Below are 26,424 nucleotides of genomic sequence, written 5' to 3'. Positions count from 1 at the left end.
TGAGGTAATATTCTCTGAGGAATAAGAATTTGCTGTGCTCTGTCTTTAGCTTCCAACAGATATGAATGAACACAAATATTGCACTGTTTTTGGCAGGGAGTGCTGTGGTAACACTTGGTGTGTAATGCTCTCAGAATTTTCAGCTCTGGCAGTTGCAGCTTTTGCTTGTCTGGAAAATTTGCTTTTAACTCGACATCAAATGAACATGAACGAGCCTGCTCATCGGTAAGTGAGTAATCCATTATTCCGTAAACGCAGACGACGCCATCAAGTTCTGCCCAAGAACTGAAATTGTCTATTCAACAAGGAATTTAATATTAGAGGGCAAAACTTGATTGAAAGTAATACAAAGAATGTTTTTTATTTCTATTTCAGAACACATTTCCGAAATACAGATAAGACAAACTAAAGGATTCTTCTACTCTTTGAACTTAAATAGTATAGCTCTCTTTTTATCATCATGTTGGATAACCATTGCTTTTCCAACTATCCCAGGAATAGTTATACAGTCAGCATAAAACCACTCTGCTACTTGTGGTTATTTGTATTTCTAAAAATCAAACCAGATGGACAAAGCTCCTTCAGACTCTTTTCTTTACCTGGTAGACAAAAAAAGAAAAAAAAAGAAAACAAAAGTTGATTTCCCTCTGAGGTGTCAGCTGAAAATGTGAAAATGAACTCTGTGAACTGTGACCAGACTAGGTCTTCGAATTCTATTATTTAGGAGGTTAATTCTATTTGCATACTGATGTCCTTGTATTTTTTATATGAGCAGGGAGAAGTATTACATATCAATTCCTTTCTTTTAGTTAACTCTCTTGGAAATGAAGAGCTGGTAGTTCCTCCAGGAGAAATCTCAAGGCAAAGGATGTTCAGAAAGATCAGCTGAGACGCTTCACTGAAACAGCACTTTAGATAATTTTGTAACGAAATATCTAGCATATACAAAAGAGTTTATAAGTAAAACTCTTAACAACAAATTATCCCTACATTAATAAAAACACAGCAAAGCAAAAATAGGTGACTGTGTGCAACTGTAATAACACCTTTTTTTAGAGACTGAAGACAACATGCTCCATTAAAAGTGTGGAGTTTTGGCTATGTATGAGCCCTGAATTTTGACATCTGACCTATTTTAATAAAAGATTTTGTATATTGATATCTTTATTAACTAAATTTGTTTTGTATAGAGTAAGTATAAAAGTTTATTTTACAGATGATTCCTCTTCAGAATTAAATCTCTTCCAGTATATGTAATTGCAAACCATCTGTCTAATTTCATATGATAAAAAAAGTGAAAATTAAGTCATTTAAAACAAAATGGTCCTGGCACATCTGAAAGAATGAAATACAATTCAAAGAGAGGAAACAGAAAATAAGAGATGAGAGGAGAGGACATAATAGCCCTAGGTCTTCTCTGGAATCTAGACCCCTCAAATGGCTTTTTATCGGGAAAAAGTCATTTCAGAAAGTAAGAGCCTTGAATTTATGGATGTACTCATATGAGTACTAATGTTATTATCCAGCATTATAAACATATATTAAAGATGTTTATATTGTATAAAAATGCGCACACAGTGCCTTTATTGCATGTAATGACCATATCGTTGCTCTCTCATGAGATCTACAAACCTTAAGAGTAGGATGGATCCTTGGATTTTTCTCTCTCTCTCTCTTTTTTTTTTTTTTTTTTACAGAAGGTCTTTCAAAAGTATCTGTAACAAATTCATATTTACCCTGGAAGATCTGATCACAGTGTCAGTGATCCTCAACTTTTTTCTTTTTCTGTACTTTTGTTTTATGAAGACAACTGCATTTGTATTATGAGCTTAGATTTCAGTAGAAACAGTAAGATGGGTGTTAATATATCTATATTGCCCAAATTAACATAATTATATTATCTCTATATATGAATTAATCTGCATATATTAATGCACTGAGACAGAAATGTGAGGGGGGAAAATTATGTTACTAATGAACATTTGATATGTGCTTTAAGATCTTGAAAACAAAATAACAACTAACTAGGTATTCAGCTGCTGGTAGAAACTGAGCATTGTGGAAAGGAGATACAATCCAACTTGTCTACTATTTTCAACTTGTTGCAGATTTGTTAATATAGATACACTGTTGAAATTGAGTAATAGCTGTTTAAAAAAATCTATTGATAGAGATTTTCACCTGTAAAGAATCTACTCAATACATTTCCTAGAAGAAGATTTTTCTGTTTGATTGTCCATAGCATGAAGGAGAGATGAGTTTTTGTTGAATTGTGTAAAATCACAGAATCATAGAATTACTAAGTTTGGAAAAGACCTCTAAGATCATCAAGCCAAACCGTTAACCCAGCACTGCTGTGTTCACCACAAAACCATGTCCCCAAGTGCCATGTGCACACACCTTTGGAGCACTTCCAGGGATGGTGTTTTCACCACTTTCCTGGGCAGCCTGACCACACTTACAGTGATGAAATTATTCCTAATTTTGTTTAAACCTCCCCTGGTACAACCTGAGACCGTTTTCTTTCATCCTGTCACTTGTTACCTGGGAGAAGAGGCAGCACCTCCCAGGCAGTGAGGTGGTTCCCCCACCTGGCTACACCCTCCTTTCAGGCAGTTGTAGAGAGCTGGAAGGTGCCCCCTGAGCCTCCTTTACTCCAGGTTAAACAACCCCAGATCCCTCCACTGTTTCTTGCGTAATCTGTTCTCCAGACCCTTCACCAGCTCTGTTGCCCTTCTGTGGACAGGCTCCAGCATCTCAAGTATTTTCTTGCAGTGAGGGGCCCAAAACTGAACACAAGATTTGAGGTGCGGCCACACAATTTTTTGGTATAGGCCAGGATGCCATTGCCCTCCTTGGCCACGTGAGATGAGAATACTACTAGGAGAGCCCAACAGAGGAGCATGGTGATAAAAGTGCATGGTTGTGACTGCTTACAGAAATGAATTTTGTGTGTGCAATGTAGGAAATTTGGAATTGTATTGACATGTTCATAGAACACAGTCAGGAAAACTGCATATCATCTGCTAATTCACCTTATTAAATTAATAAAATACTAATCAAATCTGCCATTGTAAGTTCTGTTCTTTTTAGATTATTGTTGGTTATGAAAATGATTTCAGGATATATCATAAATTCCCATGCAGCTGTCACTGTACTGTATCATTTTTAAAATATGAAACAAAATTTAAGCAACAAAAGGCCTGATTTTTTTATTCATTAGCATTACATGTTACTATTTTCTGTAGATAAAAGAGAAAAGAACAAAGTACATGTGACCATAGGGTCAATGATGTTCCTTAGTGTTTTTCTGGCAGAGCTCAAGAAAACAACTTCCGTTGCAGGCTTGACAAAAATGAGAAGTTTCAGTCATGACTGTGTTACTGAAATAGTTGTTTTCTTCCTTTAATTATACATTTAAATACTTTCCTTTCCTATACCCTTAAATGGAGGGGACCAGATCTGACAGTCTTCTTTCCCCTGGTTCCCTTGTGGGTTGACACAGGTGGGCAGCCCAGCACCACACAGGTCACTCCCCCACCCTCAGAGGGACAGGGAAGAGGGAAAGAAGAGTAAAATCAAGAAAACACAGCAGTTGAGATAAAAATATAATAAATTAAAAAGTGAAGTGGAAGAAGAAAGAAAGAAAACAGAAAACAGACATACAAAGGCAATCATTTACCATGTCCCAAAGGTAGACCAATCTGTTCCTAGGCAAAAGGTGAGTAACCTCCCTATACTCCCTTCTTTTCCCTTTTATTGCTAAACCTGCCATTATATGGCATGCAGTATCTCTGGTTAGTTTGTGTCATATGCTCCCTTGCAACCTCCTGCATGAGCCCCAACCTATTCACTGTGGTAGGGCAGACTGAAACAGCAAGGATCTTGGTGCTGTGCAAATGCTCCTTAGCAAGAGCTAAACAGGTTTTTTATCTGTCTCATTTTGGCCATAAATCTAAACCAGCATCAAGCTGCTATGAAGAAAGTTAACTCTGTCCCAACTTGGCCCAGTACATCCTCACAATAGACAAGTTTCTTTCAAATAGATCAAATCAACAACCTAGGGATCCTTTTCTTCTAAAAGTGATGGAGTAGAAGACAGAAATATTGGGGGGGGAAGAGATGAGCAGTAAGAAATCTCTACCTTATTTTCCCTCTTTCTTTAAATAAGAGAGAAATCAGTTCAAAATATATCGACTAAACTCTAGCGAGTTACAGAGGATTAACTCTGTAAGAGAGCATGTGTTTGATGAGGATAGTATCTGACAAGCAAATCTGACAAGGATAATGTTCGCAAGATTCCAGCATCTAAATGTGTGCTTAGTTGAAGAAGGTCTCAGTCATTTTCAGTCTGCTTCTCAGAGAAAAATTTTCTGCAGCCTCTAAAAGGCATCTGACAGAAAGATAAAATGCTGATCACAGAGAGAAATAGCAAAGAGATAAAAGAGAATACAAAATACTGAAGAAGGGGGAGAAGAGGAGGGTCAAATCAGAGGTCTCTCTTTGTAGCATAGGAATATTATGCAAAACATCACTTTTATCATTATTAAATGTTCCCTACATAAATTCCTGACAAGTCGATGAAAGAAAAGGTGCTAAAGAGAGTACTGGGAAATATTCATTATGTGTAGCTTTCCAAGTAAATCAGTTATGTAGTATTGTGGATAATTTACAAATAAAATTGCAAATGACAACATTCTGACTTTTGTGTCTTAATAGCTTTCTCTTTTGTTAGGGTCATTATAAGTTTCATTATTTAGAACTTTGACTCCTCCAGAGTAGAGAATGTGTTTAACTTCACAAGAACTGATGACCATCAGTACCCTCTTCTTTCAGAGCTCCTTCTTTTGTTCATGGTTAGCATATTAAAGTTCTCTCAAATTTCTGGCTTTTAGAATAACTCTTTCCAAAGGAATATTTCAGTAATATATTTGATTTCTGGAAACTCTGTCAGAGTCAATGGGTAGGTTTTTTAGTTTAACTGTTTTTCAGAGACATTTTAGCATAAAGTTAGCTCTTGTTGGGATCTTCTCCAATGAGTAATAAAAATTTGACTAATCAACCGAACAATATCTGTTTTAACTTCAAATCCATCACTTAATTTTTCAAGGTTTGATGTTCTCTTTCTTCTGCCATTGGAGAGTGGGAAGGTGCTATTGTCAAAGTTATGTGGACAAGTCACTGTCGAGGGAAATGGAGACCTTCAGCTGTTGGGGTCTGTGAGGGTTTGCAGCTCTAAAACTCTCTCTCCCTGGGCTGGGCTGTGATGGGCTCTCCTGCTTTGGATCCTTTTGAGCCTGGCAGGCATGCTGGTGGGAAATGGGACTGACTTCCTGAAATACTTCTGCTTTTAAGACCTTCTGTAAACACATTTTTGTAGTGGAAGCCCTGCTGTTCCATTGTGCCAGGTATACTCTGACCAACACTGCTCAGTAATCAGAGCCTTATCAGAGAAGCTGAGGTCTCAGGAAATTGAATAGTACCTTTCCCAACCTGGTCATTTAGGACAGATATTATTTCCCTCTGCTTAATATATTCAGAAACGACTGTGTATGTGCAGGGAAGGGGTGGGAGTTACCAAATAATCTAGAAGCTCTGAGGGTACAGGAAAAAGAAGGAAATCAGATGACCATGCCTCAAAAAGGTTTCTTTATTTGTCACTCTTTATGAATGACAGAGCAAATCAAATGCTTGACAAATGTCTTGCATTTACTGTAAGGCTCTTTGCATTTGCTTCGTGATATAGCATTGTATTCAGTGATAAATATAACACACTTTGGTTCAGATAGCAAATACTGTACCTTTTATTCCACATGGCTACCCAGAAGAGTCTGGGGTTTTTTTTTATAGTATCACAACTGTTATTAATATCATTACTGGTCAAAAAGAAATTTTCTGTTCATGTCTCAATACTATTTCTACTGTTCCATAGCTCATTCAAATGCATTTTCTGCCATAATCTATTCTAGGGTTACAAATAATATACTTTTTCCTTTCTAAGACATTTTTCTTCCATAAAACAGAAAAATAAAATATTTTAAATCTTACAAACACCCTAGAACTGATTCCACCTCTGTGTTGTTGTAAGAGTAAACCAAATAGCATCAGCCGATTCTAAATGCCAATAAAACCTTAATCTAAGTGATAGAAATATTTCTCATGTGTATGTCATAAGTACATAAACACTTTCATTGCCCAAGTTTATGCATGCTATTTTCTCTTGTAATAAATCAATCATATATTTCTTCCCTAATTCAAATTCTTTCAAATTTGTTTCATTTTTCTTTGTCACTGTAATTTCAGGTTCTTAAAAAGTGAATTCCCTTGGACTACTTATTTTCTATGCTTTTAACTTTATAATAAAATAAACATGCAGCAAGATGTCTAACTCAGCCAGTAAGTAATGCAGATAACAACATTGTCCTTTGAATGTGGAAGAGCTTTATTAATTCTTAACAAGTAATATCATTTTGAAGTATTCTCCTTCATCTACAAATATTAAAATGCATCTACACCTTTTCTGGTACCCTTTATAGATGGTTTTATAAACTGAAAATGGTCAGTGGCTCTTCCAGGAGGCTGAGATGAACAAAATTTAGAAATTAGATAGGATAGAGGGAATTGAAAACATCAATATGCCCAGCTTAGTATCTTGTGAAAGGTATCTATGAAGTTTATGCAACAGAAATCATAATTAAGATTTATAGCCAAGCTTTATAAATAATATCTCCCTGTTAATTATTTTGTAAGATATTCATAGTTAAAAAATATGACCTATTTATTGGTGCACATGAAACACATGAACAGGCCAGTTAAATCCCCAGAGTGGAGAGAGGTGCCTGTTAATAAAAAAGTGTGTTAAAAATGTGTCATACAGATGAGTTTTCTCTGCAGATGACTTATGACCAAATAAATAAGCAATGCTGTACAAATTGGTACTTTTTTGCTAGTAAACAACTGTTTTCTGGGTTTGTTTTTTTCAATACTGTGGTCAGACATTTGTTTTATAGACCATTTAGAAAACAAGGTATTGCATAAGTTTATCTGATGAATGAAACTGCATACTCATTCAAGTTATGTTTAGAGATTTACAAAAATAATTTGCAACTCATTCTATCTTTATCTGTGATCTCATTTATGCTGCTTGCTATTTTTAAAGATGTTTTTACTGGATGTATGATCTTAAAGTTCAGCAGCAACAGCTCTTTTTTCCTTCTAATTCTGCAGAACTGTATTGCTGGTTTATAAATACTTTCCTCTAATATTGTCAGGAAATTACAAGGGAAAATTAGATTTTTTTTCTTGTAGTGGTGAAATCATTTACCTCTGCTTACAAGGAAGTTTTTAGAGAAGTTACTTATAGGTAGGAATGTAATTGTATGCTGTCAGCTACTGAATCAACTGATATTTTTTATTGACACCAAAATGTAATAAGAGTCACTGTATCAGTGTTCATTAGACCGTGGTTCTGATGCAAAAAAAGTGTAAAACTGTGAGGTGGAAAGAAGCTTCATCGTCTTTTTCTCCCTACACTTCAAATTATGTTGGTAAGTATAATGCTGGGTGGTTTTATCCTTCACTCACTTTTGTAGATAACGGACTATAATTTTGAATTGAAAGCTGTGGTTATTGCTTTAATATTTTCTGGCTTAATTAATATTTCCAGATGACAGCCTGAGAGTTCAAAGTTATGTGATCTTGTTGACATATTCAGCCTCAACACAAAATGTGGAAGAAAGCAGGTTGATTGTAATATATTGGTCTTAACCTAAAATCATACATTATTTTGCAAATATATTCTTTTCCCCGTCCCCTTTCACTCATGTGAAAGGTTTTGTCTGCTATGGTAGAGAATATGTTGTTCTGTATTGAATACCTTTTAATATCTTCGAAATGAGTCCATTTCCAGTGATTTGTGAACCTTTCTTTCTCATCCCAAATCTGCCCATTTTTACCCTATGACAGTGTTTTATTTATTCCTTTATGAAAATATATTCAGGGCCATCACATGGTTGGATCTGATAATCATAGAATTCTCTTCCAACCTGGTGATTCTGTGATTCTGTGATTATGGTTTTGACTGAAAAAATTGAATAGAGTGTAATCACTCAATATTCTTGTCAAACTTATTTCTTAGACTGAATTTCTAATTTGGATGATGAGCTCTGTTGTTTCCCAGAGAGGCTGTGAGTTGTCTGTCCTTGGATTTTTCAAAGACTGACTAGATAAAACTGTGAGCAACCTTAGATATGAAGTTAGATCTGCTTTGTCTAAATAACTAGGCGGTTGGGCCAGATGAACTCTAGTTTGTTTTGCAACATATATTATTGCTTGATTCCAGGTACATGAGCATTCTTTAGCTCTCAAAAGGGGAAATATATCTACAAACAAAACCAATGAAAGTCAGTACATGAAGTAAGATCTTTTGGGTAATGATTCTTTCCTATCACTGGGGTGTCTGACTAGCAGCATGTATAATTTTTAAATGTCTATAATTTGTTGTTAGTATGGGTAAACACTTTAGCAATTCTGATTTTAAAAGAACCCTGCAGTTGCTATAAACTAGCAGAAATTAAAACTTGAGACATTGGGACATCTTGGAAGTTGTGTGAAATAGATAAGTAGAAGTTCTGAGGAAAATGGAAATTACATCTAGTTCAGTGGATTAGAAGTTATCATTCCTGTGTGACTGTGACTTGTTCCTTACAGTGAATAAAAGTGTGGTAAGCATTAAAAGGCCAGGCAGTCTCCTTTGATGCAGTATTTGAAGCACAAAAGAGTTGAGAGTCTCTTGTAATATTACTTGGTAAAAGTACAAAAGTTATCAGTACAAGGTCCTGGGAAGGGAAACAAATACCTGGCAATTTTCTGGACATCGGCACTACATATAGAGAACTGAAAATGTAAGGGTTCAACCTGAAACCAAAACTGCCATTAGAAGCTTTGAAACATGCCATCAGATTGTTGGGAAGCAGCAAAGTCTGACAACCACAGCTGTGGACCTGGCACGGTAGAGGTTTTTGCATATCCCAGCCACAGTTTCAGCTTTCTCTTAGCCTCATTTTTACAGGTATGATGTGTACCCTTTTGCTGTACTCATTGGTGTGTCTTCCACTCTTTAATCTAAAGGTTATCAACAGATTCCCAAGGTGAAAATAAGTTAATGACAGTGTCTGTCGATATTAAGTAGACTATGGTAATCTGTGAATTGTCTGGTAAATGTCTTCTGAAGTTTCTAATAATCTCAAGGTGTTTCTGCACTACTGAAGTCTTCTGCACTACTGCTTAGCAAAGATGCATTATGGATGTGGTTGTCTGGACATGATACAGCATCAGATGCACCAAGAAGCTGACAATTGATTATATTGTCTCCTGGAAAGAAAGTAGAGAGTGGTCACAATAAGATAGGGTTCAGAATATCTCTTTTACAGTTCCCCTCAAGTTGGGTCCTATTTTCAAGTCAAAACATATTGTGCTATAACTTTAATTAGTTATAAATAGTGCAGTTTGTCCAGGGACTTTAGAAAGGGAACCATAAATTAGTAGGCCTTTGTTGTGGTTTAACTCCAGCTGGTAGCTAAGAGCCCCACAGTTGCTAACAGACTACCCAATTTTGGGAAGGGAGAGGGAACCAGAAGAGTAAAAGCAAGAAAACTCATGGGTTGAGATAAGTGCAACTTGGTAGATAAAGCAGAAGCCATACACACAAAGCAAAGCAAAACAAAACAAGGAATTCATTCACCACTTCCAGTGGGCAGGCAGCTGTTCAGCCATTCCCAGAAAACCAGGGCTTCATCATATATAAGTGTGATTTGGGAAGAGGAGCATTACTACCCTGAATATCCCTCCCTTCCTTCTTCTCCTTCAGCTTTATATACTCAGTATGATGTCTTACGGTATGGAATGTCCCTTTGGTCAGTTGGGGTCAGCTGACCCAGCTACGTCCCCTTCCAACTCCATGAGCACCCCCAGTCCCCTCGCTGGCAGAGCACTATGAGGAGAATAAGATGCCTTGATTCAGTGTAAACACTGCCCAGCAGTAACTGAAACACTGATGTGTTCAGCACAAATCCAGTGTTTTCAGCACAAACCCAAAGCACAGCCCTATACCAGCTACTCTGAAGAAAATTACCCAATCTCATTCAAAACCAGCACAAACTTTAATGAATGCACTCATGCTACTCAGGACTCCTTTGGCTCAAACTAATGAAATCCACAGTATAATTCAATTATCTGCTGCAAGAAAGTTACAAACATGGAATATTGTCTCTTTTTCAGAGCAGTCACCCTGTTCTAAGATAAGGCAATTGAGTGAGAATGTAAGAGCTTCAGCAGGAGGAAACAGAAAACGTAGGCTTAGTCATTCACCTAACAATTGCCAGTCAATCTAATAAGAATCCAGGAAATGTTCTACAAGCACTTATAAATCTTGATGCATTTGCAGTTCATTTCAGTACTGTCTCCTATGAATATTGTAGCTACTGAGATGAGATAAGCCTGTATGATAGCAACTAGTAAAAGTTGATCGAATGGAGGCAAAAGTTATCAAACCATAGTACTCAGGTAAGTGAGAATATAAATTCATGGAAATTTTCTCAAGAATCTGTCCAAGTCTGTCTGGGCTGGAAAGTGTTTTAAACCATTAGATAATTAAACATGATGATGTGTTTTGGAGTAGTGAGTGACACACATATGAAAGCAAAACACAGACCAAACAGAAGAGAGGTCATGAAAAATACCTGATGTTTCAGACAGTCATTTGTTTGGAACATTTTACCAATATCTATATAGAAGGATCACAGCTGGAATTCTGGAAGTAGATAAATAGGCAGATAAAGCAGCATTACTGGCAAACCTGGGCTGTTATCTCATACGTCATCTATGTAGCTTTTCCAGAAAGAATAAGTCAGTTATGACATTTTTATCTGGGCACTAGGGCTTTGTACTTTGGGTGGCTAAATCAATAATTAGAGTCACTGAAGCTCTAGTAAGTGTGGGGCAGTGGGAAGGAAAATGGAAGGAGTACACAAAAACTATTCATGAACAGGAAACTGTGCGGAATGGAGAATTGCTGCTATCATAACTATGGAGGAATAGCAAAAATTTAGACGTCAGTAGGCTCCCTTGAGCCAGCTTTTGGAAACGTGCATCAGTAGCAGAATTAAAAAAAAATAATGATGCAAATCACAGTGATTCCATATTGTGTATAATTTTGTCACTTTACATAAATGTGATGGAAGTGGTGTATGATAAATAGATGGATTCCCAGGTGAGTCTGCTGTATCTGGAGGTTTGGTGAACTCTCCTCAAATGTGTTTGTTAAAAAAATCCAGAACGTTTGAAGGAATAAAGATATGTATTACCCTGACTCTTTATCTCTGTTCAGTGTTCAGGCATAAAAGGAAAATCTATCAGTTCAGTTAGGAGAGTGACAGTTCTGTACATAAATCTATAAACCAGTAGACCAGAGGAACGACATCCCTAGAGAAGTCTTTGTAGCTTTGCGTATTCCTTCTTTCTCTGAGATGCTGTTTCTTTTCCCATGTCTTGGACGTGTCTCAGGAATGAACTGCAGGCAGAATGCAAACAAAAATAAAAATATTTCCCATAAGGCTTACTTCTAGATCTTCCCTTAGCTGAAGGTTTGGAAAAAACCTCCAGCTAGTGTTCCAGAAACAGATTGATTCCCAGTGCAATGAATGTTGACCAGAGTACTTATTAATATATTTATTATTTTGATTGGCCACAAAATCTTTTATTAAACAGACAATAGAAAATTTTTAATAGATCAAGATATCCTGCTCTCTGACCAAGACCACAAAAAGACAGAAAAGTGGTTATGAGTACAAACAAAATTGCACCATCAATATTGAATAACTCCTTAACACTTATTTCTCTTTATAGTAACACTAATAGTTTGCTCTTAGAGTTTAAGTACCATGACTTTATATAACAACTTCACAAAATTCTCTCCCTGTTTTGTCCTCTTGCTTCACTCAGACAAAAATATTTTATGGGCTCTTGTATTTCTGCTGAACAGGGCCCTGGAAGGGGATGTTAGAGTTTGAATCTAGGCAGGAATAAGAACCCCCTTTTGAGTTGAACAAGAATACAGAATTACAGGTAAAAATAAAATTAAATTAAAACAAAATACAATAACATAGGAATCATAATATAGCTGACATCTTACTACCCTTATCCCCCAACCTATAGTGTATATATATATATATACTACATACAGTATATATAGTATATATGGTATATATACTATATATATATATAACCACTACTATACTATGTAGTGAAATCCATGTGCATTTTCTGATGGCACACTCAAATGTAAGAACTGAAACACTTTAAGCAGACAAAACTATGCCCTATATGTCCAAGGAAGCTGGTATCTATGCAAAAGGATGACCAGAGTTTTAAGACTTATGGGACTTGGCAAATGGAGTAGACTTCTGGCTTTACATGTCTTAAGGGGAATGAATAAGGGGAGGTCACAAAGAAGAATGAAAACACGGCTGGATGGAGATAATGTTTTCTTGATGAACCAGCTGTGATTTCAGTAATAGATTTTACAGAAATATGTTGCCATCTTGAACAGTTGGGACATTTTTGGATGAAAACAAAGTCACTGACTGCTTCATCTGCTGCTGGAAGAAAATTGTATTAGATCTCCCCTGCTTTACAGAACTTTTTAACTACAAAGAAAAACCCAGTCTTGTATATCCTGTGTATTTTAACATGGACATAATGGATATTGTCTTTGATGAATAGATTGTCTTAGAATTTTTATTCCATTTTATTTTTTATGTGTATATATATATACTCTTGAAATTGTAGTTGAAGGGGAGCTTTTGAACCTGTGGCTGATTGGCATGACTTCCTGCTTGGAAAGAAGTAGGAGTTTTTAAGTGGGATCAGCATTAAGCCTGTGCTCTTGTCTGCAATTTGTGAGTCAGCTCAAAATGATGACCCTGTCCTAAAACCAAATAGTACACTAATGTTAATTAGAGACATTGAGCTGTTTGATTAATTGAGGCAATGAAGTTATGCAAGATACTGGGTTCTGGGTTTATTTATTTAATGTGCATTGTAACTGTGCATTTAGAAGGAGATTGCAGTTTAACACTGACATATTGTGTTCTCAAAATCAATGTCATTGATCAGAATTTCTTGAACAAAAACCAGTGCAAACATGCTTTAGACATTTAGGTTATCTATTTGCAAAATTAAACAATAATGACCCATAATTTAAACTATATTGTTTTATGGACTTTTCAGGGAAGTCTATAAAAGCCTTGTACAAAGCATGTCATTTCTAGGGGAAACAAACCTCTCTAAATGCTCTAAATGTTACCTATCTCAGTAAATGCTTCCTTTCCTTCAATCATGGTCTTCTTGCCCTTTGTTTATTTTCCCACAAAACTGCTGCTTACAATAAAGACCAGATACCAAATTCTACTGTGTTTCCTGTTGTCAATATGAAGTAGATTCTTATTATTTAACTCCTTTGTGAACAATTTTTCAACTGTTGCTGAAAAACTGTATGAAAGATGAGTGAAGAATTTTACAGTGAATTAGCATTTCTCTGCAACATAAAAATGTTGCATTAAAAACCAAACAACCAAACAAATCCCCCCCAAAAAACAAACCAAAATCAGTGCAGATACAATATTAAATGATATTGGACATTTTATTTCAGTAAACTGAACACAGTAGTGCATTTTACACAGCAGAAAATATAGGAAAAACAGAATTCATGTCTTCCCCCATGTCAGTAAAACTATATTGTGAAAATGGGCATGTATTTTTCTGAAGTTTTCAGGATATCAGATGCCTGAGTGCATGCCAAAATCAAATTTCTCTAGTTTACAGAGACAGGTATAAAAATGTTTGCTTCATCTGATTGCAATTCTGATTTTCTTTTTATACCTTATACTTTGTACATATCAAGAAATTCACTCGTTTTGACATTTTTGCATGAATTTTTGAGTAACTGAAACTATGTCTGAGAAAATCTGCCAAATTAAATAGTATTTTTACAGGCCTCTGCAGTCTTAAAACGGACATGAAAGAAACATTTTCTTGAATCTCATGATTTTGGATGCCTTTAAGTGTGAAGCCTAATTTAAGGAAAGAGCTAGGGAGTTCTAAAATACCTTTCCATTTGCTCACATTCTTTTGAGTGATTTAGTTTAAGTTATACTGTATCATGTTATATTTACTTCTATAAGCGGTATGATTCAGTCCAATGTTTTCTTCACAAATGTACATTCATTATAACAGCATTAATATTAAACACCCTAGTTTTTGAAAAGTGTAGAGGATGGAGTAGGATAGCAAACAGACAGAAACAGGAGGTACCTTAAGAATCTGCAGATTATTGATGGATATCAGCTGTAGCAGCTTTGCAGTTGTGTGATAGTTCTTTTGCTCGAGGGTGTATGTATTTGGAAAGCTCTGAAATGTCGATGTTGGTCTGAAGACTTGTAAGAATAGAAATTACTTAGATATAAAATCTCCTTTTGTGGACATTTTCTTTCTTGTATTTCGCTGAAACCAAATGCTGCATTTGGATTCCTTTGCTATTTACCCAAAACATTCAGAACCTCAGGGCTAAACAAACAAGACATTCCCAGAATGCCCAAGTTTTCAGATTAAACACATGAGGAATACTTTGCTGTCATCAGAAAAGGAAATGTGCTTTCTGTGGAATTAGTGTATGGATAAATTCATAACAAGTCAGAAAACATGATGATGGTAGTCTTCTTTTCCCTGATTATTCCTAATAAGTCTATAAATTCTGTATAAGGACAATAATATTTCTTGGAAACACTAAACTGAGCAGTGTGATTTAATGCAGCCACTGGAGGTATCTCAAAAATGAAATTTTAGCCTTGCTTTTGTTTGGAACATAGTTGCCAAAAGTGAAGCAGTTAAACCACTTGTCAGACTCGAGTGCATGTATGATCTGTCTAAAGTCTGAGCACTTACACTTTCCCTCGAAATTAAAGCAATTTTTGGTTGAGTAGGAAATACATGAAAACAAACAGTAGGCAGAGACAGATCTAGCTCTAGCAGCAATCAAAATAAAGAAGTCTCAATTCAATTCAAACTTGAAAATACTGTTTTATATCACTCATAAGATGAATTTAGAGGCATTGCTATGCTCATTTGAGCTGAGACAGGGCAGTCTTTTGAAAAAATATAGTTATATAGTTTTATATCCACTAGCCACTTTTGCTTGTGTGTAAAGTGATATCTCTGTCTGATTCCTCATGGAGGCCTTCCTGATATTCATAGATGTTTGGTAGTCCTCCTTTGCATCAAATCTGCGGTATCTGCATACAACGGTGTTCTTGGTGTGATTCTTGGGGCTGTCCTCTGCAGGGCCACGAGGTGGACTTCTATGAACCTTGTGGTCCCTTCCAGCTCAGGATATTCTATGATTCTGATGTTGATGTAATTGCATAAAATTGCCTTAGCTGCAGCTTTGCTGTTTTTAATCTTGGCCTGGCTCTCATCGTGGCCAAGGTAGATAGCTCTCCAGGGCAGCAGAACCCTGGGGACAGCAAAATGGCCTTGGCCCTGCTGCCTGTTTTTGTTATGTCAGAGCACTAGGAAAAGCCAGCAGACTTGATGCAGACAGACAGATGCTGCTGGGGCTGGTGAAGGATCCACTCCCAGCAGCACCATTCCATGTTTCCTCTTTCGTATCACTCATATTCCTGACAGATGCAGTGACACCAATTCTCCACAAACTTCCCTATCTTCCCCCCTTCCTCTTTCCCTTTCAGGCGTCAGAAACTCTTTAACCTCTCCTCCCCTCTTCCTTACAGTCATCCATTTCCTCAGTGTACAGTTCAAATGTGCCTCTACTGCAAGAAGTCTTGAAGGGGCTCCGTGGTGAACTCCACAAATAACGTTGCTGGACGCAGCCATGTTCAACACTCAGCTGACACTGCTTGACAGCCTCCCTCCCTATTAGCATGGTGGCCATGTCCTGCCAGGAAAAACAGTTAAACAGAGGAGGTAGGCTCTGAAGCAGTGTTTACTCTTCTGGCCCTGGCTAAGTTCTCCTTCACAGTTAGCTGAAACTGTTAGCTCCAGTGCACTTTAGTACTATTGATGGAATTGGGATTTCTACTTTTCAGCTCTGCATGGATGTTGCAGAAGATAGGCTGCAAAGGGTAAAGTGAAAATCTCGGTTCTGGAAGAAAAGGAAAACTGAGCACAAAAGAAAGGTAGTTTTTCCTTTAGATAACATGGATAATGTATATGGTGTTGCACAGATAGTAGCACAATAGCATGTAAAGGTATAAAACAATAAAGATGGAGTTCTTAGTGTCATTCCATCAACTACATTCTCATTGTAAACACCTCTGGGTACCAAAGAAACATCACAGGCCCTTTTACTAAGTACAAGGCTGCATTCTGGATGAAAGCTAAAAAATTAAAATACTGGTATGTGATACATGATATGCAGGTCCCAGGAAGTGTGAAATTCATGTGAAAACTTTTCTATAAAAATGAGCTTCTCTGATCCCAACACAGTTATAAATGGTAGCAATGATCAGAATAGCAGTAGTACTTTGAGCTTATACAACACCTTTAGTTACAGTATTTTAAATCATTTTACAAAAATAATTATCTCAGCTTCCCAACCTGCTGAGAATTACATTTAGTAAGTCCTTTATTTGTGTTCTACCTATGGAAGCGATGAAGTTCTGAAAAATAAATGATTTTCCATAAGTTCATGAAACTTTGATTTGATCAGACAAGGACTTTGCAAGATCTGGGTTCCTCTCTTCTTAATTACTTCTGTTTTTCTAAAAGACATTGCTAGACAAACTGAAAAACTACAAATGGGAAAAAAATACCTATGGAGGAAAAAATTTATCCTTCTCCTCTCCCATCCCAATAATAAAAGGAAATCATACCTGTGAAGTGGATATGAAGGTAGATTTATGGAATTATTTACTCTGCAATAGACTAAAAATTAGTTTCCGTGGCAACCACTGCACCTTCCGAAGTGCAGAATACCTTTACAATAAACATAAATACAGCACAACAAAGACTTTACCTTATCTTTTATTATTTTAATAAGTAAGAATTTATGTTGCATATAAGCATACATTAAATGATCTTTCATATATTTTTAATGCTATGTTCTGTAATGTGTGCATTTTTAGAAAGGAACTAATATTTTCCATCAATGGTGGCGCTTGTGTTTTGTCCTTGAGAGGATAATGCCAGAAAAAGTGGTTTGAGAATGCTGCTGATATGTGAAAAGTTGGAAGTCCATGATAGTTTCCTTATCAAGATTTTATGATTTATAAGGTTCACATCTCTAACACTGAGAAAAGATTCAAATGAAAAGTGATCTTTTTAGTATTGATAGTAGTCCTACTTTGAGTGAGAAATTGTAATAAATTACTTCTGTTGCAGCCCATTTTTCTATGATTTTATGAATAATTACCTTCTGAATTAATTTGTGCTGATTTTAAAGTCTCCTGTCTCATATAGGTAGTAGTAAGTCCTTAAACCATGTCACGCTTCATTTAAAAGACTGTGCAATATTCCTGATATGTGACAGAAGTCATGGTACACAGGTTCCTTTGAGAAAGGCCTGATGGAAGAAATCTGGGCAATTTAAATTTAATTTCTTTGATTTGTCATTAAAAAAAGGAGCAAATAAGTTCTACTAAAATTCCTCTGGAAACAAGGTAAATTTGATTTAATTTTACTTTAGTTGCTTGGAAAAATGCTGAGTTCTTTCTGTATTAAATAACGTTATTTGACACCATGCATTCAAGTATCCATAAGCTCATAATAGTCAGGGAGAAGGTTGCTGCCAGGAGCAGAAACCCTGGAGCTTTTGAGATTTTGGATTCAGCAAAACCATTGACCTACCTTGGTGAAAGGATTCCAGGGTTTTCCTCCCATGGAGAATTTTAATAAGCTTGTTTTTCACTCTGGCTCAGAACATAACTGAATTTTAAGGTTTCCATGGAATAGAATTAATGCCTCAGTGGAGGATGAAGGCTAACACAGTTATGCAACTTGTAACAGAAACCTCTGTAATAATTTGTGACTATATAGCTTTTTCTCTCACTCTCTCTATAAGAAATTATGTCTTCTTAGGTATTGTACAGAGGTGATTTACTCTTTTTTTATTATTTTATTTTTTGGAAGAATACTCATCACACTGCATTTGAATATGCTAAGATTATTTGCTACTTTGAACCCAAAATAATTTATTTTTGTAACATCTCTATAAAAATGTAAAAAGATTTTTGTGTTCTGACACAGAAATGTATCAAAATAACTCCCTAAGTTGTTAGTATATGGGGGATTGATTCAGAAACAAAACAGCATCCTTAAATGTGAACATGGCGTTTTGTTCTGAGTAAGGCATGAAGAGAACAGTTAAGAAAAGGTCATAGCCAAAAGGAATGAGGCACAGGAGGGTTTATTAGACAAATGGGACTATTTCTTCATTGCTCTAGTGGGCTGAAAAGTTATCTTACATAATTTTCTGTAGCTGAAGGTTTAACATGAGTTATGCCTACATTGTGCTTGTTTGCTGCTAGAAGCATGAAGGGTTAACATACTGCAGTAGGCTTCAGTAGAAATGCCTGGCAATTTTACACAGCACCTGTGCACTCCAACAGCTGTCATGCACTTCCAGTGATTTCCTATTGGAAGTCTCATTATAGTCTTTAAACTTAGGTGATCGTACCTCATACTTCAGACAGTAGACAGAGATTTCTGAGGCTCCTCCATTACTAATAAGTATGACAAGTAAAATAAAGGTATTTTATCTTGCAGGATGTTTTGACATTTTCATTCTTTGTAGAAGAATGAGGCAAACACTGGAAACCACAAATATCTTGTTGGAAAAATTTGCAATACTTGCTTTCTATCAAAATATGAAAATATCTCAGCAGAATTCAACTGATCCTCAAGATTTCAGTCATCACTATTAAATCTTTTTATGGTCAAGGGAAAGAAATGGGCACTTCTAGGGTGCAATCATAAACCATATATCCAAAATTATTGAGTTGGATTGTTCTGTAGAAATATTCTGAGTTGGAAGGGAAGCACAAGGATTATCAAGTTCCAATCTTTAGTGAGTGGCCCATACGGGGATTGAATTCACAACCTTGGTGCTGTTAGCACCATGCTCTAACCAACTGAGCCAATAAAACACACTTGTTCCAATTAAAAAAGGAAATCATCTGATCTGTGCCAAAATGACTCCAGATAACATATCTAGCTTCATTTTTCTGAATGAAAAAAACCAGATTCCCAGTAAAAGTAGTATTTCTTTCCTGTGTTCTCAAAACTAACATTTTTCCTCAGAAAACCATTAAAAGCCACAAAGAAAATAGAGTGGCTTGATTGAGGCTTTATACTTGTTAGCTGGTGACACAACAGCATTAGGAAAGTTCTTTGTTCTTCCCATGAAGATAACATGATGGGGATTGAATGGTACTGCATGAAGAGCATTGCATTTGGGGTTTTGGGACCCAAGGGCAGGACCTGGCACTTTGTCATGTTGAACCTCATAAAACTGGCCTCGGTCCATCAAACCATCCTGACCAGATCCCTCTGTAGAACTTTTCTGCCCTCCAGCAGTTCAACAATCCCTCAGCCCAACTTGGTGTCCTCTGCGAACTGACTGAGGGTGCACTCAATACCCTTGTCCAGATCATTGATGAAGATATTGAACTGAACTGGCCTTGATACTGATCTCTGGAGAACACCACTGGTGACCAGCCACCAAATGAGTATGTCTACATCTCTATGTACAACCAAAAGTGTACTCTTAGAGAGCTTTGATATTGTGGGGCAGTTTGCAGAAGCTTGAGCCCTTGAATCTCCTCTTTGATATAAAAGCCAGCCTATATCACATTAAAATGTAGAATAAAGTTTTGTGCAAATTTTGGGGATCAGCAGCTGGAGATGAAATAGTCTGGCTCTGAGCAGAGAGAGGTTTATATTGAACCTCTGAAAATAGGATAGTCGATAGCAAAAAAGTCATGTTGAAAATTTTGAAACTTCTGCCTTTGACAATTTAATAGGCCAAATTAAGTTTCACTCATGTACATTACATAGATACATTATTAGATAAAAACCTTATTAGATAATACATTATTAGATAATACTGTTATGTCACTATGACAGTCCTATTGAATCCTTCTGCTGAAAGTCAATGGACTTGCAAGAACATCAATAATGTTCATCAGTACAGATAAAACATTCTGTAGCATTTTTATCGCTTTTCTTGAAGTAACTTAAGTTTCTGATTAATTATTCATCTTCTCTAATGTCTGAAGATAGGTCCAGATAAGTTTAATTAAACAGCATCAGCTGAACAGTGCTGAAGAAGGTTCTGTGGGGCATCTTTCTGGTACCTTACTTCTCTTCTTGATGTTTAAAGGAGTTATCCTGCTGAGGTTATTTTGTCAGGTTTCTGTCAGACTGTCTTTCCCACATTTTGCAGTTCATTGCTGCAGTCTCTGATAATCTTACCACACTGACTGGCTGCAGTTATTACCCTTTATATGAAGGATCTATGTTGAAAGCCAGTTATGAGTTTCTGTCCCAGTGGATTGCATGATGAAGTTGAAGCAGGCTGTCATCCAAAGCTGTATAATAGCCTCAGCTGGGAAATACAAAAGTGCCATGGATTATTGATAGAGTCGTATCTGCAGTTCTGCTGACAAATTTGATGCCTCTTTTACTAGGTTTCTGTTATTAAGAAATACCTCTCTTAGTACGTCCCCCCCCTTCTCTCTCCCTGCGTGTTCCATTTGGCTTGGCTTATGATTTGGCTTTGTGCCATATATACCAGCAAAAAATGATATACTTAATAACCCTCATGTAACAAGGAAAAATGATGAACTTAGCAAAGTTCTAATGATCTTAATTTAAAAGAAAACCGTACAAGTATAAATTTAACAGACCATTTAAAATTATTTTTTATTCTGCTTTCAAAGTACTTCATAAAGCATTAAAAGGCATCATTTTTCCATATCTTGAATATCTACAGTACAAAGGAAAAGAGGGAGAAAGGAAGATTATTCTACCAGTTCTTAATAGTTTAACTGTCATGCTGGTAAAATATCTCTTTACTTATTCATCAAAATTATACCCACACTGGTATAAAAAATCTTCTTCCCCCTTCATTACATCATATGGCATACTGTTATAAGGACAACTGAAAATACAATTTTGAAGATTTTGATTGATACAATGGCAAAAATTTAACTATTTGTATTATTGTGAAAACTCTACCCCTGCTACCTCTGTGTTGCAGATCAGTTTTTCTCTAGGTGAAGCATAAGAGTGTTGTCTTGGGGTGACTTGATGTTGTATTCCCTATCGCCACAGTATGCCCAGAAATTAGTGTATATATCTTTCTATGCTTTTAAACTGAGCCTGAGATGGGGGAGCAAAAACTGAGGAAAACTTTTTCAAAGCAGTTTGCAGCTTGTTCAAGGTCACACAGAGACAGAGACTTTTTTTCCAGCTGCAAGGCCCGGGTGAGATTAACCCTTTTAGTGCTGTAAGTTTCCTTCAGAACAGATGAAGCCTACAGACATTAAGTAAAGAAAAAGGAGCTCAAAAAACTGGCCAAAATCAAGCTGGGTGCTTTCCCCACTCTCGCTCTCCTGCCGCAGCTGAAAAAAAAAGCCTCTATCTCTGTGTGACCTTGAACAAGCTGCAAACTGCTTTGAAAAAGTTTTGCTCAGATTTTCCTCCCCCCTCTCAGGTTCAGTTTAAAAGCTTAGAAGGGTATATATACTAATTTCCGGGCATAGTGCAGCGATAGGGAATACAACATCAAGTCACCCCAAGACATTCCACCCCTTATTCCATATCGCTGACTCAATGCCCAAACTAATATATTATAACTCTACACACACACATTAATACATACTCATATATATATATACATACAGCTATGTACAAACATTGACAGTGACCCTCAGCAAGCAGTGGTACACAGGCATTCCACATTACAGATGGTTTTCACCCAGCAATCAGATCTCCCTGCAGTACACAACGTGTTGTTCCGTCTTTCTGCATTACCCACCATGTGCAACCAGGTCCCTGAGCAAAGACAACCCCACGGATGGGTTTGTCTGTACTCGAGGCAGAATTAATCCAAACAGACTTTCCTAACAGACCTCTCACATGCTCTGCTGGGACTTTATCTCCGTCTACTGCATGCAGGGGTTCAGATTGGGATGGAGCAGCTCTATTGGTGGAACCTCGGGTGTTAACTAGCCAGGTGGCCTTTGCTAGATGTTGGAATTCGCTTATCGCTGTTGGTCACATGATCCTTGCTGGGCAGTGGGGCAGCTTCAGCTGAATCTTTGGCCACACTGGGGGAGGTGGGCCCCACATGGGCCCAGCCCAGTTACCTGTCCCAAGGCTGGAAGTGAGAGAGAGCTTTCCCAGGGTTTGTCCATTCTTAAATGTGGACCACAGAGGCGGTCAAAATTTTTAAGTGGCTTAAAAAATTGTCAATATTCAAACTGGCCAGTTGATAGGTCCTGTCAGGTCATAGAGGAAGCTGCAAGCACCTCTTTGCAAGAAAATCGCTTCTGGAGCTATGCTAACCCATGACAAGTGTAAATGGAAAAATGGGGTAAGTTGTAGTGGCAACATGGATTCTGCAAAGGACGTTTCTCTTCTCAGTCATCTATTCAGTCATGCTATGGAAGTACGAGATGCAGTATTTGGCTAAGACTGAAGTATGTGTCCAAAACAGCAATGTTGTGACACAAGACACAGTGGTAGCAGTCAAGAAGATATGAAAGATATCCTTGGTGTTTCAGAAGATGTGACATCAAGAACCAATTAGTTAAAAAGTATTTTGGCTAAACATTTTCAGAAGGGAGACACCACAGCTCAGGGCTGTGATCATTCACCACCTCTGCTTCAGATTATAGAAGGTTTTGACTGCTCCCATGTGCAATATTCAGTCCTTCCTCCACCACAGAGGATCTGGCTGGTGTTGCTGTCCATCAGTCTAAGACATAAGGAGTTTGTGCCACTGGTTTCAGTTCTGACGGGCCAGCTGAGATCTACCAGAATGTCTTAAAATGAGGCTGAAATATTGAATGCTGACCTGCCCCTTTTACTAACTCTAAAAAAAAAAAATCCAGAATAAATGAGAAAAGAAATAGGAAAAGAAGGAAAGCCATCCCCATGTTAATAAAAACAATGGTTGCACAAGGGCAGTGAGATCAAGCTTTTCTCAGTGCTTTAATCAAGTGAAGTTTTTTTAAAGATCAGATATTCCAAAAGACTCTCTGGCATATGAACACCTAAGCACCTGTCAGTGGTAAATCAATTACTTTGTGCCAAATGCCCCTTGTGCAAGGGAGCATTAAAATATTCTGTTCAGTGTATAAATGCTGTGGGAAATACCCTTATTAATTTTGAAATAGGTATTGATACAGAAGTTACTTAGCTGATTTTGACACATTGCTCTCTGAGGTGAATGATAATTCATTATTCTGTGTTGTATGTCATTCACATTGTACTCCTTTGGGTACCAGCAGAAAAGGGGCCTGTTGGCTTGGTCCAACCTGACTGCTGTCCTCTAGGATACATGGAACTCCAAGGAGGGAAAGAGAACTTGTTTTTTTCTTGAAAACTCACTCAGAAGGGACAGTCTCCTCAGCATGTTGTCAAATAAGGAACTGAGGAGGTACATGGGTGAGCTGGAAGCCTTCACACCAGCAGAGATTGGGCAAGGGAAAGCAATGTATCTTTCCTTCAAGGTAACAGACTGCAAACTTTGTCTTTCTAGACAGCCAAATATGACTGTGAAGTTTGCAGCAACCTATGAAAAGATTGCACAGCTTCTATATTGAGCAGATCTAAAGGAAAGACACCAGCTTGCAAGAAAAAAAGTCTCTTTCTAGTTTTCTCCTAATGACAAAGAAAAAGGGAAAAAAATCTTTGAGTTCACTTAGCCTTCTGAAATTCTTTCTTATGAGAAAAATATGTAGAATGAAGTATCAAGGTTCGGCAGGCTCAGGGACCCATCATGACAAGAACATTGTGATGATACCTTGAAGGCATGTGTGCGGAGTGTATTCCTTTTCATGGTAAACACAGGCATAAGGTAACCATCTAAAAGTGTTAGCCTGTTGTCTGCCCCACCTATGTTTTCTTAAGTATTAAAAAGACAAGTCATTAAAAAAAAGTGATTGTGTAGACAGGATATTGCTCGGTTGGATACACTGAGGTATTATTGCATAAACCAGTACATATGAGAAATGGTATCTGAGTATATCTATATGCATAAACATTTCTGTGTATGTGTGTGTGTGTATATGTATTTTCATGCTTTTACACACACAGACACATCCTAAGATTCATTATGGTAGTAGTACATATATATCCCACTGGTACATATCCTTTTATCATAAATTAGATAAGATCTCTTTATCCAGTTTTAGAACAAAGAAAAAGATAGCATTTAATCACAGTTTAATTTTTCAGGTTTTGCACAAGAAAACATTCCAAGAGAATTCAGAACAGCATATACATAAAAGCTCTTGTAGAGGACCTCCTATGATAAACAGGTCATATTTTTTAGGATGACATATTCTGAATGAGCATAGATAGACTGATAGACTGCATAATTATGTCCAAAAACATTCCTGAAAGACCTGTGCAGAATAAATAAGGTACTGTGTTTTCTATATTTCTTCCAAGTACTATGTAACCATTCTGTCAAGAGCTGATCTGCTCAAAGAGCAACTGCAGAGCATGCTCAATAGATTAATGATGAGAATTTCTTAATCCTGTAAGTGAACATTGGAATGCAATGTCTAACAGGAGGTAGTCAAACATACTTTTACATATAGTAAAAGTTCTATTATCTTCTCTCTCCTTTCTCTGTTACTGAAATATTAAGTAATTGAACCTTACTTTGTGCAACTGTTGGTGAGGAGTTGGCAGCAAAATTGAACATATTTTACTAATTAATTAAAAAACCCCAATGGGGTTTTGTTTGTTTATGTGCCGTATTTCTGAATTTACTGTTTGGGGAATGTGAGAACTCTGCCAGCTGATATGCCAGACTGCAGGTTCTCCCAAACTAATGGGTGTCACTAAGACCTGTACCTGGTGTCTTTGGTCCCCACAGACTGGAGTCTCTTTGGACAGTTTGTGTCGAGAATCCCAAAATAGCGGATTCAACAAAGACTGCCAGCCAGCTCTTTGGTTGTTACCCATTGGCTGCCTGCATCATCCAGACTGATGGTTGGTACCAATAAAGCTTCCCCAAAGGAGACAGCTGCAAAGTAACCACAATGTGTTTGGGGTTTTTCTTTTTTTTGCTTTTTTTTTTTCTTTCCCTTCCTTTCAAGACTGTCATATACAGAACTCATCATGGTGATTTAAAACTAGGACTTGTTTGAAGAAGAATAGTGCAGCTGATTTCTCTGTAGAGAATTAATAGAGAAAAATAGTTGTTCAGGGGCTAGTCTAAATGAGAACTGTTTCATCCTCTAAGAAGTTATTCAGGTTGCTTAGTTTTCTCCATTGGTTCTGTAAGTATAATCCCACCAAATTCAATGAGGTTAGCTTAAAATTTATTTAATAAAATTAGTAAGTGACTGAACATAGAATGTGACAATATTACCCTTATTTTCCCTTCATGCTACTTAATTTGATTATTTACTTTTGTGACAATGCATCCCATGGGATAAATCCAGTTCCTTAAATACATGAATGAGATATATAAAAAAAGCCTTGAAGAGTGAAAAACAAACAATATATTTTTCATGCCCTCTCTTAATAGCTAAAAATTACTTTTAAATTCCTGGCCAAGTAAAAAATTATAAAAATCAACATATTTGTTGATTTTTTAAAATTTATTTTTGCCGATTGAACTGCTTAAACATATTTCATTCTTCTAAGTTTGCTAAATTAAGGGTTAGCGAATCTTTTTGGATTGAGCATGGACCATATATATGCATTGGAGTTTGGAATTTGATTTATCTAAAGGGGAATTATACCAACACTGGTACTTCACTCTTTGCCTTTAACTGATCATTTAAAATTGATTTTAATTTAACTTTTGCAAAACCTTCTGCATTAACATTCGGTACGGACATGAGAAATGGGTTTCAAATGGTATGTGTAGGAACGTGAACTCTGTATTTTGACCATATCTGGTTTTAAGAACCATTGGCCCTTGTCAAACTCCTCTTTTGAAGACTCTTAGAATTAACAGCAGAAAATCAGAGGGGGAAAACAATTTTTTTTTGACCTGTAGTGTTCTATACATATTTGTGAAGTAATTTATGGTATCTCCTGTAAAGGTGAATTGGAAATTGTCAGCAAAGTAGAGAAAAAGCTAGTGAAATTTAGATATTTGGG

The sequence above is a fragment of the Corvus kubaryi genome, unplaced genomic scaffold (genome assembly GCF_017639235.1).
Source record: "Corvus kubaryi isolate FWS band 111438036 unplaced genomic scaffold, C.kubaryi_AGA036_p1.0 132, whole genome shotgun sequence".
In the NCBI taxonomy this organism is placed as follows: Eukaryota; Metazoa; Chordata; class Aves; order Passeriformes; family Corvidae; genus Corvus; species Corvus kubaryi.
This window is presented reverse-complemented; position numbering follows the sequence as displayed.